General features: G+C 46.4%; 1 protein-coding gene and 1 non-coding gene across 3 annotated transcripts in view; one reads left to right on the forward strand and one right to left on the reverse strand.

Annotated features, from left to right (window-relative positions):
* Scaf8 (SR-related CTD associated factor 8) overlaps nt 1-18,265 on the reverse strand; it is a 178,982-nt gene that overhangs the window by 36,130 nt on the left and 124,587 nt on the right. The gene's annotated exons all lie outside the window — the stretch shown is intronic.
* Nucleotides 807-913, forward strand: LOC147000567 (U6 spliceosomal RNA). Its single transcript, XR_015046008.1, has one exon. It is a non-coding gene; the product is annotated as a U6 spliceosomal RNA (small nuclear RNA).

Consider the following 18,265-nt stretch of genomic DNA (forward strand, 5'->3'; position numbering starts at 1 on the left):
AGCCTCAGAGTCCTCTATTGTATACCCCATCTGTGTGTGCCATGGACCGCCACACAGATTCTCTGCAGCCCTGTGGGTATCAAATCCAACAGGAGCAGCTGTGCCCGAAGCCAGGCCACAAAAAAGGAAACTCTCCTGGGTGTGCTGACCTATATCTGTAATCTCAGCACCCAGAAGGCTGAGGCAGGAGGACTGAGAGTTTGAGGTGAGTCTGGGCTACAAGTAATACTGTCTCTAGCAAACAAGAAAACAAAATGAAACAAAACAAAACAACCCCAGACTGTCCAAACCAGGAAACCGTAGCTGCTTCAGAAAGCCACAGCTGCAGGGTTCAAAACAGCAGTGTCTTCCCATTACATTAACAGCTTGGCTCACGATGAGATTTGGTGAAGAAATTAATTTTCACACGATCAGGGGTTTTTCTTCATGTTACCAGGGTGGCTCACGACTCACCGAGACATCACCTATAATTTCACAGTAAATAAAAAACATGGACCAGAACTAGGATCACAGATATACCTTTTCTTAGAAATAAATCTGAACCACTCTGGAAGTCAGTCTGGCGGTTCCTCAGAAAATTGGACATAGTACTACCGGAAGATCCCGCAATACCTCTCCTGGGCTTATACCCAGAAGATGTTCCAACTAGTAATGAGGACACATGCTCCACTATGTTCATAGCAGTCTTATTTATAATAGCCAGAAGCTGGAAAGAACCCAGATGCCCCTCAACAGAGGAATGGATACAGAAAATGAGGTACATTTACACAATGGAGTACTACTCAGCTATTAAAAACAATGAATTTGTGCTCACTTCGGCAGCACATATACTAAAATTGGAATGATACAGAGTAGATTAGCATGGCCCCTGCGCAAGGATGACACACAAATTCGTGAAGCGTTCCATATTTTTGTATCAAAAGATGGCCTAGTCGGCCATCACTGGAAAGAGGCCCATTGGACTTGCAAACTTTATATGCCCCAGTACAGGGGAACGCCAGGGCCAAAAAGTGGGAATGGGTGGGTAGGGGAGTGAGGGGGAGGGTATGGGGGACTTTTGGGATAGCATTGGAAATGTTAATGAGGAAAATACCTAATAAAAATATTTTAAAAACAAACAAACAATGAATTTATGAAATTCTTTTTTTTTTTTTTTTTTTTTTTTGGTTTTTCGAGACAGGGTTTCTCTGTGTAGCCCTGGCTGTCCTGGAACTCACTTTGTAGACCAGGCTGGCCTCGAACTCAGAAATCCGCCTGCCTCTGCCTCCCGAGTGCTGGGATTAAAGGTGTGCGCCACCACGCCCGGCGAATTTATGAAATTCTTGGGCAAATGGATGTATCTGGAGGATATCATCCCTAGTGAGGTAATCCAATCACAAAAGAAGTCACTTGATATGCACTCACTGATAAGTGGCTATTAACCTAGAAACTTAGAATACCCAAGATACAATTTGCAAAACACAAGAAAATCAAGAAGGAAGACCAACGTGTGGATACTTCATTCCTCCTTAGAATAGGGAACAAAATACCCACAAAAGGAGTTACAGAGACAAAGTTTGGAGCTAAGGCGAAAGGATGGACCATCCAGAGACTACCACACTTGAGATGCATCCCATAATCAGCCACCAAACCCAGACACTATTGCATATGCCAGCAAGATTTTGCTGAAAGGACCCTGATATAGCTGTCTCGTGTGAGGCTATGCCAGTGCCTGGCAAATACAGAAGAGGATGCTCACAGTCATCTATAGGATGGAACACAGGGCCCCCAATGGAGGAGCTAGAGAAAGAACCCAAGGAGCTAAAGGGGTCTGCAACCCTAAAGGTGGAGCAACAATATGAACTAACTAGTACCCCCAGAGCTCATGTCTCTAGCTGCATATGTAGCAAAAGATGGCCTAGTCGGCCATCATTGGGAAGAGAGACCCCTTGGTCTTGCAAACTTTATATGCCCCAGTACAGGGGAACGCCAGGGCCAAGAAGTGGAAGTGGGTGGGTAGGGGAGCAGGGCGAGGGGAGGGTATAGGGAACTTTCGGGATAGCATTTGAAATGTAAATAAAGAAAATATCCAATAAAAATATAATAAAAAAAAAGAAGAAAGAAATCTGAGAAGAACAGGTTAGCTCAGCTACCATCCTTCTGCATTAAAGGCTAGTGGAGAGGAATGTGCTTCATACCCTGGTACAGCTTGATGGAGAAAGGATGTTGAGTCTTTAGTGCCTACCTAAACAGACCTGGAGGGAGTCATAGTCAGGAGCCCCTCATATCAGAGGAGCAAACAGGTTCTTTGACGTCAAATAACCAAGACAAGAGGACACACCTCGACAGTGTTAGGGACTGAATCTTGGGCTAAGTATGTCTGGCCCCTTAATTTTGTACCTTTCCGATCAAGGTCCATTCCCCTGACAATGCATGGAAGTGGCACTGCCACCAGATGCCATGATTCATGAGTGCTGAGAGCCACAAGGAGGCTCAGCTGCTCCCATGCCCACTGTACCCTCCATTACTACACATGTCCAGCGGTAGAGACAGTGGCTAGGTGGCCAGGTCCCCAGGTCAAAGATACTGGGCAGAAGAGGAAGAACCTAGCAAACATGCACCCCACCTTAGGGACATGACTCAGGGGGTGGAGGGTGGAGGGGACCAACAGCATGGAGAAACAGAAGTGTTTCACTCATGGGAGGATCCTGTGGTCTGGTTGGTTTTTCTGTCTTAACTGATGGCTCTATTGGCAGGCTGTAACTGTGTATAACCTCAGAGTCATTTCTGAGTTACAGCCATGATGAGAGAGGTCAGAGGGAACCCTATGAGGAGACAAAGCCCACAGAGAGCCCTTTGACCTTTCTGTAACTCTTTCCCTCCCAGTATATGCATCCCTCACCAGAGCTGCTGCCAGCCAACAAAGGTTCAGACCAGAAACCCATACTGCCTCTATCCTCTGCTTTCCAGCAAAGATGAGAGCATGCAATTAAGAAGCCGGGAGGAAAGAAAAACAGTATTCGAGAAGTTTGCTCCAGCACCGAAGATCCTGGGTCAGCAACCAGAGGACTGCAAGAGGGTGATGTGTGGGTACTTTGGTATGATGTGCTGTTTCCCAAAAGATGCTCAGACCGAGGCCCAGCCAGCCTGGCCTAACACGTGGGAAGGGAAGTGCCAGAGTTATTCACAGATGCCAGGCCCCCATCTACCCCCGCTAGCAGCCCATATGAGCTCATGATGGCTGGCGCAGAACTGGGATTGCCAGTTCATGCAGATGCGCTCTGGCGATTTTCTGTTTTGTTGTTGGATAGTTAAAAACCTACTTTAGAATGCATGGGAGCTTCATCCCACTAGACTGGAATAATAAGAAGTCCTAACTTTCCAAATACCAAGGATAAGGATAGTAACAATATCAACAGCAACCACTGCCTAGTGAGGAGGTTTCTTCTACATTGGGAAACACCCAGGGCTTCTCTGTTCAACTGAGGTCATACTGCCTGCCTGAGATCTACACAGGTATGGCACATACTACTAGTACTCAAGGGTAGTCACTAAGCCCAAAATAGCCACTTAAATCTACACTAGGAAAGAAGTCAAATCAGCACAGACCTTGGGAATCATTTTAACCCATAGAAACTGGAGATCCCAACTTCCCCAGGGCACACAAACATTGAGAGACTATGTGATCCCCGAGTTCTCCGTCCCTCAATGCCTCTTATTCATTTAATTAAAAAAAAAAACAACACTCAAATATTACAAATCCTGAAAAGTTAAGCCATTAAGTATAAATGCTTCATCTAGATAGGCTTCTTGGACTATAATGGATTGAGTGGTTTCCATAAATATTGTAATATCGTATGCTACTAGGAAGAAGCTGGGGTCCACATTCGGGGCCTGTCAGAGTCCCCCCAGCTAGCTCATCCACAGACAGGTGGCAGGGAACATGAACTCTGGAGCCAGACACCCGGGCAAGCATGCTGGCTTTCTCTTCCTTCCTTCCTTCCTTCCTTCCTTCCTTCCTTCCTTCCTTCCTTCCTTCCTTCCTTCCTTTCTTTCTTTCTTTCCTTTCTTTAAGATGTACAGCCTATGAGTAGACTCCTCAGCTGCTGTGAGCATCAAGAGAAAGGTTATGTGGGAAGTGTACCTCCAAGGGGGTACTGTAAGAAGGCTGGCCATTCTTTCTTTTTGCCAGCCACGTTCTCAAGCAGCCTTGTGGACAAGAGGCCAAAAAGGAGAGCCAATGGAGTGGATCTCAAGGCCAAGGCTTTACACGGCCTCTGTCAAGGATATGTATCCCCACTTCCTTTTTCTCCCTTGGGAGATCTTGATCAGCCAACACCCCACTGAGTAACTCTGCCTCTGCTGTAAAACCTTCCTCAGAGGCTAATGGAGCCCAGTCCCCAGCTCCTAGGTCCCTGCCCACATCACCTCCTCAGAAGGAGCAGCCTCGCCTTGCTTGGGACCTGGGCAACAGTGACTGTATTGCCAACATGCTATCATGCCCCAAACCAAGTCTTCTCCCTCGTCTCCCACCTCCCAATGCTACCCCTGTCTCTCTGGATCATTTCCCTCAAAGGAGGGAATGGCTGGACACAGGTTGTTATAAATACATCTGTGCTAAAGGAAAGATAAAACAAAACAGTGTTCATCTCTGCTGAGGCTCAGCAGAAGAACTAGAGTTTCTGTTAAGCACTCATACAAAGCTACAGCCCAGCAGAGCCATATGCAGTGTGGCCATTCTGCATTCTGATGCCCTCAACTCTGAGGTTGAAGGCTGGGAGAGAAAATACTAGCAGAGAGAACACAGGGCAGGCTGAGGCATTGTTTTGCTACCACACAACAGGCTACTAGGTCTACAAGATTGGTGTCTAGGCTGCAGGGCTTATGAGAGTAAAGCACAGGCATGAACTCACTTTCCTTAGGTCTTAGGGTTCAATGGACACCCAATAAATGACCAGTGCAGGACTCAATGCTGGTGAGGTAATGCTAGCCACCCAGGAAGACTAAAGTCTACCTGCTAACTACTGCTTGAGCCTGTGGCCTCCATTCCATAGGCCGCAGAATCACCTTGTGTGCCGAGCAAAGATGGAAGCTGAAGAAGTTAAGTATTTAGGCATGCGACCTATAGAAGCTTGAGATAGGTCTTCCCCAGACATGGGTTCAAAGCTCACGTTTGTCTCCCTCCCTTCCAATACCCCCTACCACCCTTGGTACTGGGGATTGAACCCAGAACCTTGCATAGGCCTGGGAAACACTGCCACTGAGCGACAGCTCCTGCCACTTGACTTGGGTTTCCAACAGTGGATCGATCATTGTACAGGGGTTGCATGGCAGGACTCTCTTTTCCAAACATGGGTTTAAATAATCATTTAAGTGGGATGTGCCCTTCTAGGCCAAGCCAGAGTGAAGACAGTCAGTATTCCTTCAAATAAATGAACCAATCAATTAAAACAATTCTAGCGATATTAAAAGTTAACTTTAAAAGGTATAGTGCTGTAGGCACGTCATTCTTACACATAATGAATATTATGGAAAGCAAGGCAATAATGAAGTCTTTAGTGTACTGGAAGGAGCCACCAGCATTTTTAAAAATTCTACTGTTAATTCTCTCTGTGTGTCTCTCTGTCTCTCTGTTTCTCTGTCTCTCTCTGTCTCTGTCTCCCTGTCTCCCTCTTCCCCTCTCCCTTCCTCTCCCTCCCTCTTGGAAAAGGAGCCTTTTGAAAAGTGAACAGTTATCCATTCTTACAGGCTTCAGAGTTTCCTATATATCCAGTCTTCAAGAAGCAAAGTCCATCTGCTTCCCCAGCTGTCGCCACAGCTTAGCCGCAGAGCCAACGCAGCCAATCACAAGCACAGACGCTACTGCTTTTTAATGGCTGCAGAAACTAATTTGCAAACCAAATTATTGACAGTGAATTGACATCTTAGTTCAGGGAATGACAGGCCACTTAGTTTCCTTAGATGACCAGGGGAAAAGTGACCCTGGGGATAGTCAAAACCAGAACAGCCACCATTGCTCTATGAAACCCCATCTCAGGGTACCAGCAAAACTTGCGGGTGGGCATATCTTAGATACTAGCAGATCTCAAATGGCAAATCCCACTAGATGATAGCGTAGTTCTCCCACTAAAATAGACAGGCAATGGGGAATAAGGAAAGGCTGTGTGGATAGCTTGGATGATGGCAGTCATGATGGAGCTGCACAGTGATGGCGGTCAAGAGGGATGATTCAGCCAGCTGTGAGGTATACTTCCACCCACCCACTCTGCCGGCAATGCTGTCCTCATCTGAGCCCCAGCAAAATTATATATGATTATATGCCATGAGGCAGCTTACAGAAGCTGTGACCATAAATGTCACAGTCAGTGATACACAGTACCCAAGCACCAGTTTGCAGTTTGAGCCTGGTTTTAAAGTTAGGGAGAATTCAAGGTGTTAGATGTGTGCTGAACAGCTTGGGTAGAAGGTGGGCATGCCTAGACTCCAAGGACAACCTGTACCCTCTTGCTCCACAGCTTCCAAGGTAGAATTTTGAAAGCCTCTGGTCTGACATTATACAGTCTACTGGGTTCTGAGCACACCAGAAAGATCAGCATCAGTGGATCTGTTCAAACTGGGATCCAATGTAAGTGTAATCTACTTCCGGGTTGCTCGAACCCATGTCAGGAGAGTTAGGCATAGTGGCAGATGTCTGTAATGTCAGAACTGAAGGCATGATGAGGACATGTGGGTCTCTGGTGCTCCCTGGCCAGCCAGCCTGGTCTACTTGGTGAGTTCTAGGCAAAGACAGCACCATGACTCAACAACAAAAAAGGCCAGTGCCCAGAGGGCTTCCACATTCGGGCATATACATGCTTCCACACCCACACCTGTCCACATTCACAGAACCCCAGAGATCCACAGGGAAGCCTCCGTTTCTTGTGAACTCAAGGGGACATTTTCTCAAATTGACCTGATGACTGACTTTCATTCAAGGTGCTTGCTGTCTTTTCTTTTGTGTGTGTGACTGAATCCCTGTGGGAGTATTAGACTCAGTGGTGTGTGTGTGTGTGTGTGTGTGTGTGTGTGTGTGTGTGTGAGACAAAGTCTCCCCAGGGAAGAAGCCCTTGCTGAAGTCACAATGTGTATTGCCTGCCAGAAAGTTTGATCCACCCATAAATGAGATCAAAGAGGTTAGAAAAAAATGCCAGCAAATGACTTCTCTTCCTCTTTGGGCTTTCCCTTCCCTTTGGTGGGTTATGGTACACTGAGAAAGAAACAGTCATAGCAAGCTCGAGACTTAAGTGATAAATACAGCCTGCCTTCTGCATCTGAACTCAGTTGGGAAGGCTGATCCTTGGGAATCTGTGGAAGGCTGACACCTTACCCAGCACTGCCATGGGAGAGGGCTATGGGGCAGGCAGAGCTGGATCATAATTCAGTTATGGTGGTGTGTTCTTGGCTTAAGTGCCTTGGCTTGGAGACAGGACAGAGGAGAAAAATAAAATCCCAGCAGGTCTCAGGACAACCTGATTGTAAACCCTTTGTTAAAGAGTTTTATAGGGCCAGAAGGTTATGTTTTAAGATATAGCCAGTTTACGAATTTACAACGGAATAAAGCTCTGTCTTCCTTTTTTATATCTTCAGAAGACACTGTTACGCCCCACTTGGCACCGAACCCTCCGAAGTCCCTGGGGAAATGATGCTCCCTGTAAACATGGACCCTGTTTCCTTAAATAACTGAGGGGTTCGTGAGCCTTTGTTAAGCCAGCAGGGAGGAGGCGCAGAGAGGAGACCTGGACTGTTTGTGTGAGCTGGATCCAGACTGCAGCAGGTGCCTGGCTGCAGCTATTCTCTAGACCTTAGATGGCCATCCCTGAGCCCCAACCCAGGAACATATGGGACTGTAGGTTTCTTGTCTCCCAGTTCATACTGTGGATAGCAGGTGGAGCTAAACTTTTCTGTGACATTTCAAAAAGGGAGCTGTTCATCCCCCAAGGGACTCCAAGGGGTGATAAGTCACAGATGGGACTAGTCTTCAGATTGTAGATTGAGTGGGAAGGAACTATATATTCTGCCAGGATATTGGGTGAGCCTGATCAACAAAGGGCTTCTTGGCATCCATGAATAACTGTTGGTCTGAGCCGCCAGAGAAGCAGCTCAACTGAGAAAATCAGCTCCAGTATTTCTTGTTGCCTACCCGCCAACCTCCAAAAAAGTGTCAGAACTTTTGGAATGGTGACAAGCTAGATTTATCCCCGTTTACGGAGCTCACTCTTTGGAATTCTTCCTAGGAGACCTAACAGGGTGGTTTGGGGAACGTGTCTACAATCAGTGTGGTAGCTGGACTTACACAGACACCCAGCAGGGACTAGGGAGAAGTGTCCCATCCCTAGCAGTAACGGACATAGCTACAGAGTTCACAGGGACAGGAACTCTGTAGTCACTTGCCTCTGTGTGGTTTGTATTCTACCTAACACAGACACTTCTTTAAGGATCACATCCATAGATGATGGGTACTTGTGTGGACCAAAGGATGCAAATAAACACTATGTCTACTGGCTTCTTTCTTATCTGAAGGAGAGAAAGGAAGGCTGAAACAAGAGTTTAGCTTTGGCTGAATGTTGAGTCTTTTTAAAAAAATAATCAAATCCTCACCTGTTACCTCCTTCCAGCCTAGCAAGGCTGGGTGTGACCATCCACCACTTAAGCAGAGTCACCTGCTGTGCTGCTCCTTTGATGTGCCACTACCTGCCTGAGGCCCAACCTGCCCGAGGCCAAACAGGTTCTCCTCTGAGATTTTCTGGAGTTAGCACTGAACTGTTATCTTCAAGAGTTCCCACTAGAAGGTTGATCTGTCTACTTCAAAGGAACTTTGCATGGCTAGGAATGGGCCTCCCCTCTTCTTTATAAAGCGTGTTTGCTAACATTAAAATTGAACCTTAATCAGAGCCTTGTCTTGGTTCCGTGTGTGTCTCCTCTCTCTCTCTCTCTCTCTCTCTCTCTCTCTCTCTCTCTCTCTCTGTCTCTCTCTCTCTGTCTCTCTCTCTCTCTCCCCCTTCTCTTCCAGGTTTCCAAGATGCCTTTCCAGACTAGAACCCAGACATGTGAGCCACTGGCCGGACACAACACTCACCCCCTATTTCAAAGTAATCATTTAGTAATGATTAGTAATTAGTAATCATTTAGTAATGAGTTTTTCTCTATTTTTGGTTTATCCCAAATGTGTTGCAGGCTACTAACATCTCTGGTACTTCTTAATTGGCATGGACAATTTTTATAAGAAACAACGGGCAATCCAGCAGTGACAGTGGACTATGGAGACACCTGCCCACTGCTCACCTACATGGTTGTATCTTCAATTAGCTTCCACTAGCGCTACTTAAGCGGCTGGCCAGAGATGGAATTCGCTTTGCCCTCACCTTGTTCCACTGTAACTGCTACGGAGCCACTGCTCACAACACACATATATCATCACGGTGTTTTCCCAGGAGCCAGGCAGTTTTGACCCAGCCAGAAAGGCCCCTTTTGGACTTTTTTTCCCCTTCCTGATAAAACATCCCAGATTTCAATTAAAAAAAAAATCCTCTTGCCCACTCTATCTGCTTATTTTAAATTCTAGGCTATGCATGTCCAACCTCAAAGAGAATCCGCCCTTCGAGGTAGCCCATAGCTGGGAGGGGTCTTGAGTTATTTGTTGAGTTCAGCTACAACAATAAAGTCTACACTGCACATTTATTCCACACAATAACTTCAAAAGGACTCTGTAGCAGTCTTTCTCATATCTGGTGTGCTTTCTTGACCGCAGAGAAAGAGGGCCTAAGAGGTGTACGGATCAGTCAGAGATGGGCTCCCAGATGAGACCCGGTTCCAGTCAGCAGTACTATATACCAGGCTGTACTATATACCAGGCTGATGGAAAGTTTCCTTTTAAGAACGCTGTTGAGATTGCTCAAACTCCTAACCCTAAGTCCAGTCACCAAATACCAGGGAATTCAGTCAAATTTGCCAACTAGAAATTCATGGTTAATCACTACTAGCATAAGTTTGCCTCAAATACTGCACAGGATACACTTACGATAAAAAGTATTTCTTGCTTAGGCTTTACAGTCCACTGGATAGCCTATGTTTTCCCCCTTGCTCTACCCAGGAGTGAAGGGTTGGGAACCCCCAGGACACTGATCCCCAGCTATAAACCGTGCCCTTCTTTCCTCTATACACAATCACTGTGAGCTCACAACTGGCGTAGAGAACAAGACAGATGACTGAGACCAGGCAGGACTGGAGGGCTGAGCCGGGGAGGGGTGCTTTAAAGAACGGGGCACATGCTGACCAGTGCAGCCTGTCTCACAGGGACAGCAGGTGCCTGAGAATATGCTAAGAACCAAGTTCCCATGGCTCCCATGGCTCCCTTCAAGCCTCGTTCAAAGGGACAGGAACAAACGTGGTCACCGATCCTGGACATAAAGGCACCAGCCAATGAACGTCAGGAACTTCGGCATCATTTATCTTAGTGACAGATGCCTTTGGCTTGCACCCAAAAGCCGATGTTTATAATAAACAACTTAAAACTTAAAATCTTAAACAGAGCCGGTTGCCTATCCTAACCTGCCTACTTGAAAACAAACAAAACTAACAAACAAGAGCCAGCTCATTTTGTCCAGTTCAGCACATTTTTCTTCTTCTGTGGCCAGCAGAGGAGATATGCAAATCAGGCCTGCTAGCCTCAGCCAGGGACCTCTCTTTGAAGCCCTTTTATCTCCATCAAGCCCCTCCCTGAGGGGCTGCTCTACAGCCTCTGATCCACACTGGCAGTGGCTGAGCCTGAAGAACAGGAACACAGAGCTCGCTTTCCCACTGCACATCACCCTTGGTCTAATTGACAGCTGGATACCCACTTTCTCTCTCAAATAAATGACAAGTAGGTCACACAGAACAGATCTGAGGTCAGCATTCTGCTTAAGCCTTCAGAATTTCCTGAGGGCGCTAGGTGGAAGGGAGAGATGCTTCATTTGGCCCTATCCCAACACCTCAGGACAGCTGGCCTGAGGTCCTGTCTCCTTGGGCTTGACACCCTCCCTCTAACCCTAGCAGGCCATGGCTTCTAACGACGGCACACTCTAAGGCAATGAGTAGGCCAGGCATCAGGACTAAGGGCTGCTGAGGTGCCCTCTCCCCTGGGCTGATACTAATCCGTTACTGGGTAGGTGGAGTGGGCCAGCCTGGTTGCATTGATTCCCTCTAGGCCTCCCCCAAACACTGCTACAAACTGAGCAACTTTCTCAGTTCCTTACTGACAGTATCCAAGCACCTTTCTCTTTTATCAATGAATTAGCCTTTCAAAAGCAGAATCGTCTTCCTGCAAGGAATCCAATCTTAGTAACCCAGCAACGGGTCCACTGGGTTCCATTTTTACAACTGGTGACTCAATCGTTTATTTATTGACTTATTGGTATGTGTGTACTAGTGTGGTTGGAGGTCAGAAATCGACTTTGGTTATCACTCCTCGGGACCCATCTACCTTGTGTTTTAAGACAGACTTTCCTATATGGCTCACTGATTTGGCTAGGCTGCCTTACTGAGAGCTCTGGGGATCTGCTCGTCTCTGCTTCCCCAGCACGGATTACAAATGTGTGCTACGGTACTGACTTTGTTCTCATGGGTTCCAAGGATGAGACTCAAGTCCTCAAGCATGCATAAGAAGCACTTGACTTACTGAGCCATCTCCCCAACTCTCAAGTAGTTCTTTATCTTGTCTGATACAGCATCTTACAGTGTATCCAAGGCTGGCTTTGAATTCAAAATCGTCCTGCCTCTGCCACCCTTTTGTTGGGATTACAGATGCGTGCCACCATGCCCACCTTTTGGACTTAAATTCTTTTGGACTGTTTGTTATTCACTGGCTCAGCCTTCTAGGAAGCTTTCCCTCTGATCGAAGGTCAAATATTAAAATCCTCTCCTGTTTGCCTGTTCCGGATTTGCAGAGAGCCACAGGCCAATCTGGAAGTTTCTGTCAGAACAGTGCTGAGCACAAAGTCCGTCTCCGCACCTTTGCCTTCCTCCAGTTCTACCTCCCTTGGACTCACCCTGGAGCTCAGGACTCCAGACACCTGCGCCTCTGTCCTCCTCCCCTGTCTAGAATGTTCCTTTGTACAGACACCTCATCTTAAGCCTTCAAGCCTGCTGTCTTGCTGGCTCTCTGCAGCTCTCTCTGTGTGACTCTCTGACATCCATCTTGGACTGTAGCCTCTCTTCTGCTCATGTCAGATTTAGCTCCTAGAGAGCTTGTGCTGGCTCAATGTCCTTCCTTTTTCTTGCCATTATGAGTCACGGCTTTTTACTAACAGGGTTATTCTACTGACCTTATCACCAGTGTGTCTGCCTCTCTCTAGGAAAACTCTGTTCTCTACATTTACCTCTGAGCCTAGAAACATTGCCAGGAGGAGGGCACAGCCAGACGCAGAGTCATGGCAACAAGCTAACAACTTGCTTCTTCTTCTGCATTTCCTTTCAGCATCCTGGACTGCTGACATTTTTCCAGAGACTCAGAAGAGGGGCAGCTGCCAGAAGGCAAAACCAGAAAGATCAAAGGCCTGGTTCTGGAGACTGCCTGTTCTTCTTACAAACACCTTCCTACTAGTTAGTTTTGTGTCAGGCAAACAGAATTCTGCAGTTTTAGGAAAGGAAACTGTCCAGATTTGGGATTTCAGGTGGTTTAACTTCGTCTACCTTCGCCTTATCCTACAATTTCCTACACTCTGCAATTCTGCATGGTTTAAGACTAGGCGATCAGCTCACACACAGCCATGGGCCAGCTCACACACAGCCATGGGCCAGCTCACACACAGCCATGGGCCAGCTCACACACAGCCATGGGCCAGCTCACACACAGCCATGGGCCAGCTCACACACAGCCATGGGCCAGCCTCTCATCCACGATGAGATAGAGAAGGAGCTCTCCAAGAGTTAGCAAAAGTGTTGCGAGAAATTACAAAGATTTACAAAACTGAGATAGATGCTTCTTGATTGAAATTTTGGTAAGTAAACAGGAGAGAGGTACTTAGCAGGGTGAACTGTGTTGGACCTGTGTGTTTGGAGGGGGGGGGGGGGACTTGCATGGATATAGTCTTTATCTAACAGACCTCCTCACCACCCAGAACACAGAGCCGATGGTGACTCCCATTTTGAATAAGTCATGGGTTTTGAATGGACTGGCCAATGTGTCCTGGATTGTGACCCCTTGTGGGAGCAATTGTGCCGAATACCTGTAAAACAGTGGCACCTGGGCTCATGTGCGGGGGGGGGGGGGGGGGGGGAAGAGTGTATCACTTATGTGCATATTTGGAGACTTTCCCGAAATATACTATAATGACATATACTAAGTACACATACTGAACAAGTGCCACACATGCGTTGGAAATGTAGATTTAAGGGACCGTGGGACCTCCACAGATATGCTCAGAGTCCCCTTCACACCTGCAGTCACTCAATAAGACTCTGGACAAATACTGAAGGTCTATTTTTAAAATGCTGCATTTGATCCTCATGGTTTCTGGATAAACTACCCAGTCAATAAAAACAGCTTCATTCTGGTCAAGGTAAGTTTCTTGGAAATCAGACCTGTATTTGGGATATCGCATAAACAGGAATGGTTTGTGCAAGCAGAACAGTGGAGTGGACTTAAATGTAATTTTCATACTTTAGAAAGTTATAGAGATTAATGGCTTGGCAGCTGGCTGAAAAGATTCCACATTTTAAAAATCTGGAGGTGCATCTGTTAGCAGTTTCGAGTTCCTATCACAGATTGTTGGTTTGGTGCTAGCAAGCTGTCTTCCAATTAATGTTCCAGAAAACATTTATTTCAAGATTTATAGGAGAGCCAAATTTTCTGAGCTTCAATTATGTGAAACATCATCATTATTTCTGCCTTTTGTGAATCTTCTGTGTCCAGGGTTAATAAGCAATGTATCTTAAAGATGTTCTGTTTGCCTTTCTAAAGAGGAGCCTGACTTCAGAATCATTAAGGGGTAAAACACATTCAATCTTGCATAGCCTCATGGATAACGTCATTAAAATATTTAAAGACAGGCTGGAGTGATGGCTACACAGGCGAAGGTAGACAGGCTGAACCGGCTTGGAAGCCTGAGTCTGGTCCCCAGAACTCAAGTAAAAATGCAAAGCTGCGATCTGACACACATGTGTACACACACATACAACCACTACACCATCACCAATAAGAGTATTTTTAGAAGATGTTTAAAACCACTATCACGGTGTATGTAACACCCCCTTCCCTTGTCTTATGCCTGTAAATGCTCAACACCCCCTCCCCAAGAGGTCTGTTTAGCTTCCTCCCTCCCTTCACAGCCAGGCCCCCTGTGCAATTCCTTCCCTACAGTCTTCAAACATCTACAGTCTACAAACATCTACATTGTCTACAGACGATGGTGGTACACACAGCAGCGCCCATAGTATCTACGCCTCTATGATATCTTTATTTCTCTAGCACCTGGAAATGCCAGGCCACTAGACTATTTGTTAAGTGTGCAAGAAACTGAATGAGGCCAGAACCAAACTGATGGCCAATGTGTGCTCTTTCTTCAGAGTCAATGAATAAAAATCCCGAAAATGTACAGTCAGGTATAGATTTCACTTGAAACTGGAAAAAGCGGTTCAATGTCTGATACTCATTCCCATCCCATACATCCTAAGATTTTGGGTTACAGACCCAGACACAGACCTGTAAGCTTTGCAGACATGTGAATCAAGTCGCAGCCAACCACCTGTCAGCTACAAAACCAGAGAGCATCCTGGCATTGCTCAAAGGCTGGCAGGCAGTGCTCCAAACCTCCTTGGGTAAGAAAGGGACAACTTGGCAGAGAGTTATGCAATATGTAGGTATTCGAGAACCTGCTATTACTGGAACATTACAGGAGGGGTGAAACAGAGAAACTGAGGCTCACAGGCACACACTGGCCTGGTTCTCTGATGTGGGGATGAAGGGAATCCCTCACACAGGGTGTCACATGTTAGCACAGATATGTGGGAGCATCGGATGGGAGGTGGAGGCAGAGTGCTGGGCATCGTGCTCTGGGACTGTCAGTGGTCGTCATCGTGCTCTGGGACTGTCAGTGGTCGTCATCGTGCTCTGGGACTGTCAGTGGTCTGATGTTCACAGCTCTGAGCTATGAAACTGTGGTTGTGCAGAGCAGGGTTCCGGCGGTCCAGAACCATGGGGATTTCTGTGGGGTTTGCCTGTGTTGAAGTTGGGGGTCCGTTGTCATGGGGACAGAATGGACATTGCATCCTTTTTACCTCCTTTTGAGCCTCAGGTATGGAGCTGCATGGGTTTTGGTGACTTTATGAGGACTAATGTCCACATATATGCTTGAGCCATGAGGTTGCTGCGCCCGACCTGTCTGTCAAAGGAAGACTCTTCTACAACTACCTCAGGTTGCCCTGGTAGGACACTCTTGAATTCTGCTGCCAAAAGACTCTTCTGATGAGACAGAGCACTGGCCATTAGTTGACAACACTGGTTAGACCCACAACTTGGGAAGCCCGCATATAGGTGGTATGGACCAACTTATACCCCACATGATACAGTGAGCTACAAAAAACGGGTTTCCTTTCTTTTCCCATTTCTGTGAGATGTTAAAGCGTTAAGTATGTGAGAAGTAAGCTCAAGTATATAGTGATCTAAGGCAGGTGGAGGGCCAGAACTTGACAACCAATCTGACAGTAGCCTAAGGGACTAGTTTCCATCATGATTAGGTTAGCCTTAACAATGAACAGCACTGTTCTCTGGGCTTGGGTCCCGATGCAATGCGATGAGCTGCTGCCTCAAGCTCCTGCCACCATGAGTCCCCTGCCACGATGGACTTACAGTAATGGGGAAAGAAATGGATATACCCAACTTTCAAAGCTCTTTGTGCTCTATTCTACCTTTGAACCCAAAATTTGATATGGTTTCTGATACAGAAGAAAGCTCCCTTTCGGCCTCTGGTTGTTGGGAGAGAGAAGAAGATAATATGGTGCTACCTTGGCATGAGGACTCACAATAAATGCTGTTAATTGGGACACAGGCAGAATGATAAAAGAAGTTGCCCACCTTGGCTCCCTCCTCTGAATGGTTCTTTTCTCTAAAGCCAATGGTGCATTGCTACTAAACACATCCATACCCTCTGTCCTATGAGAAAGCTGCTAATTAAGGCTGAAGACTACCATTATCCACATAGCCTTCTGTGTAGGGCTTCTCCCTCTGACTGGGGAATTCAAAATCCCTACACATACCTTTATCTGAGGGCTGTCATGTAGTCTTAGTTAGTGCACAGGATCAACTTCCTTTCTCCTGATAAGAGCCTGCTCAGCTAGCACCTGGCATTGCCCATGCTAAGGAGGCGTTATTTCGTTGCCCTAAGCCTTCAGACAATGACCTCTGCCCATCTTGGATATTCTTCCCCTCAGCCCCCCATGGGAATTCCATGGATGAAAGACCTCCCTCCCGAAACACAAACAAGCACAATCTTGCCAGAGTTTTCCTTTAGACGGTCAATTGAATCTTCTGGTAAAGTGAGGGGTACATTACCAAATTTTCACTAACAGGTTCATAGACACAGACAACCTAAAATGTAACAGGATGTAAGTGGTTCTTAGAGGTCATGATCATTTTCAGCTGAGAAAATGAGGCATAGTCATCTTAAACAGGATTTCCTGGGAGAAATACAGGAAGTGCTTAGAACTTTCCAGAATAATGTCATTTTATAAGTGTCCTCAGTGCTTAAACAAAAGAACACAGATTGTTTCTAACAGCTGGCTTCCTGATGTCAGACACTGAACACTGCAAACAGGTCCAGGATCCAACGGACTCACTTCCATTTTTGCTCTTCCAGAATCCTTAAGACTGGCATGCAGACAATACCCTCCACTTGTTCCTCAAAAGAGTGTACAACACCCACACCCACAGGCTGAGGAATTAAAAAATGGCGCATCTACTTAAATATTGTGTCTAGCTCTCTGTAAAGATCTGAGTGGGCCAAAGACTGTCACAGACTAGTAAGAGAAAGGTTGGATTGACTTTGTCAAGAAAGCTAGCTACGGTCTCCTTCCTTTTCAAATCAGAGCCAAGGCCTTTCCTTCACTAAAGTAAACACTTCCCTATCACCCGATTCATCTCTCCTGGATCATTCATGGCTCTACCACTGGAGACAAAGACTCTCATGTCTGCAGGCAAACACTGTGACGCTGGACTCTCAAGTTAGGGCCAGTGAGTGCATGGGCAAGGGCTATGGACAGCCATAGGAATGCACTGTGGAAGGACAGGGCCTGGAGGGAAGGTGATGCCCACCTCACACATGACTCTTCAGAACAATGTCTAAATGAGATAGCTGTCGCCAGTTCTCGTAACTCCATGCGAGGATTTGATATATATGGTCTCCTGCCGCCACCAACAGTCCTGTGAGGAACACTCAGCTCCGGCCTGGTTGCATGGGCTGAGGGAAGCCAGACTCAAGACAATGGTGTTGTTTCCAGAATCCTCAATGCAGTGGTATGACAGATAATTGCCTTTGAATTGGAAGCCATGGGCCTATCAAACGACCTTTGCTCTACATTTCAGGTAAAACAGACTTGCTACTGTTTTCATCCAACAACAAAAATCAACTTTCTTAATTATGTTGGAAGAATGTCAGTGTTTCCAAGTGAAGAAGACAATTAAGCAGAGCACAGTTTGGAAAAACAGTTGGTGTTGAGGGAGAAAATGGATCTGTACTAAATGTTCACCGGCACCACAAAGTGAAGCAACAGCCACACACTCCTTGGGTTCCTAAAATTAGAAAAGGCAGTTCCTTGTAAATCAAATAATCAATCAAAAAAAAAAAAAAGCCACACTCCAGGGTTACATAGGGATCCTTGACTTCAAGACTAAAGTTCAGTCATAAAAATTAACTTGGGGAGTGTGGGGGGAGAACTGGAGAGACAGCTCAGAGGTTAAGAGCACTGACTGCTTTCCTAGAGGTCCTGAGTTCAATTCCCAGCAACCACAAGGTGGCTCACAACCATCTGTAATGGGGCCTGGTACCCTTTTCTGGTGTGTCTGAAGATAGTAACAATGTACTCACATACATAAAATAAATAAATAAATAATTTTAAAAAATTAACTTGGGGGCTGGGAAGATGGCTCAGTGGGGAAAACACCGGTTATGCAAGCATGAGAACTTGAGTGTGGACTCCTACCATCCATGTAAAAATCTGGCATGGTGGCCCATGGATCTCCATCCCCAGTGCTGAGGTATGGAGACAGGTAGAT

The sequence above is a fragment of the Mus caroli genome, unplaced genomic scaffold (assembly GCF_978045245.1).
Source record: "Mus caroli unplaced genomic scaffold, Mus_caroli_1 scaffold_18, whole genome shotgun sequence".
Lineage (NCBI taxonomy): Eukaryota > Metazoa > Chordata > Mammalia > Rodentia > Muridae > Mus > Mus caroli.